This window comes from Diadema setosum, chromosome 3, assembly GCF_964275005.1.
Source record: "Diadema setosum chromosome 3, eeDiaSeto1, whole genome shotgun sequence".
Classification (NCBI taxonomy): Eukaryota; Metazoa; Echinodermata; class Echinoidea; order Diadematoida; family Diadematidae; genus Diadema; species Diadema setosum.
The window spans coordinates 35,434,839-35,436,943 of NC_092687.1; the positions used below are offsets into that span (position 1 = coordinate 35,434,839).

At 41.5% G+C, this 2,105-nt stretch overlaps 1 pseudogene; it reads right to left on the minus strand.

Moving 5' to 3' along the window:
• Positions 1–658: 658 nt before the first annotated feature.
• LOC140226573 (uncharacterized) lies at positions 659–1,650 on the minus strand (annotated as a pseudogene).
• Between the last annotated feature and the right edge of the window lie 455 nt (positions 1,651–2,105).

Sequence of the window (2,105 nt, forward strand, 5' to 3'; positions counted from 1 at the left end):
CCGTTAGAATCTTTCACTGTCTCTGTCAATTTTATATGTGGGGTTTTCCGAAATATGATACACACTCCCCTACTAGAGGAGGTTCCATGACTGAATACAATATCGGCTCTTAATTGGTTCTTCCATAAACTTTCATCCTTATCAGTCGAATGGGTTTCCTGTAATAAAATAATATCCTTTTTTTAATTTGGATAAAAAACAAACGTATTTTTTCCTGGCTTTAAAGTCCCCTAACCCATTAACATTATGGGTCATTAACTTCAGATCCATATACATATTTCACAAGTAGGTAACCTTGAAAATTCTTATGACCCACCATGATCAAGACAAAACAGACAACAAAACATTGGCAATGAAAAAAAACACACACATACAATTTGCATGAAATCGAGTAAAACATGATCACAAGGAATCCAAGTGCCCCTGGGCATCTTCACAGTTATTTTTTCCTCAGGTTGGCAAAAACAAATAATTTTCCCTACCACTTAATCACATGAATAGTGTATCTTGTCTTCGGAGATATCAACTGTTAATATACTGCTGGTATGACAGGGTGCTGACTGCTGAGCTATGGCAGTCGTGTCAAGAGCTTTACAAAGTATGTCGTATTTTGTTAGACCATTGTCTACTGTGCAAAAGCAAACTGCCAATATCCATTCTATCTTGTGGTGTGCTGCTTGTACTCCACTTCTTTTCCGCTCTCAGTCTCCCTGTAAAACAATCGCGCCGGATATTTGAAGTACACCTTTCGCTTTGGGTCCTCCTCTTTCAGCTTTCGTTTCAGTGGCAGCAATTTCCTCCTGCTTTCTCGCACTTCCACCGGCAGCATCTCATCGACAAATATCTGGTGATCCTTTCCGTTGTGCTGAAAAGGCCTCTCCTTCAAATATCTGCGGGCACTGCTGATCACTGTTTGTCTGGTTGTGTATCTACTGAAAGCTACCACAACTGGGCGAGGAGGGCCGGGTTTTGGCCTGATGCGGCCTGTGCGATGAGCTCTTTCAATGCTCACTTCACCTTCCATTTGCATATTTGACTTGGCAAATTCTTTGATCAATTGCTCACACTTCCCAGCGTTTTCAGCACCTTCGTGAAACCCGTAAAACACAGCCGTATTCCTCATCTCTCTCGCAGTGAGGTCAACAAGACGCTCTCTCAATTTCATATTCTCCTTTTCTTGCTTGTTTACTTGGTCCTGTAACTGTTTGATATCAAAACGGCACGACTCTTGCTCCTCTTTCAAGTTACTGATTTCTTTCTCATTTGTTTCAATCTTACCAAGAGCTGTGTCCAACCTGGATGTGAGATTGGAGTTCATTTCGTCTATCTTGTGGATAAGGGTCGCGAGTAGTTCATCTGTGGTTGACTTCTCCCCGTCTACTCGTCGTTTTTTCTCAAGCGAGGAGCGTGGAGGTGATTCCGCCGACGCGCCGGGCTGGTTCCCTCCAGATCTCGGTGAAGTGGATTCACTACCGTGTGCACTGCAGAGTCAGTTAAGCCGTGTGCATTATCACTGTCACTGTGCTCTTGCGTAGCCTTCTCCGTAGTAGCGTCGCTAAAATCCATCTTAGGGTCAGAATCCTCCTTTTCCTTGAAATAATGGGAGATTGTAACGACTCCTTGGTCTAAGATCCTTTTTCTCGATGTCATTTTGACTTTTCAAACTGTAATAGGCGAAATGAGCTGCAATTTTATTTCCTCCTAATGCCTCCGTACCACTCAGGCACGTCCTAACCGCACAGCGCCATCTTGGATTCCCCACATTAATATTATCAGCTTTATCTGATAATCCCTTCACTACTGTTGCTATGGAGCTTTCCATTATACTTTTGTCTATTTCATGGTACTGGTAATTTTAATCTCTTAAGTAGACCCAATACTTCAGAGCCCATTTCTCAGTATACTTTTCCAGAGTGTGTACTTCTTTCCAACATTCAAATAGCTTAGAAGAATCAATTTCAATTGAGTTATAGACCATTAAAGGCTGAGAGTCTCCTTATGCAGAATGTACTATTTAACTAAAAATCCATGTTTGAGGATTTTTTTTTTAATGTAGGGTAACAATTGAAGAGTTTGTTTGCAAAAACCGATAAGTCCATTTTTGC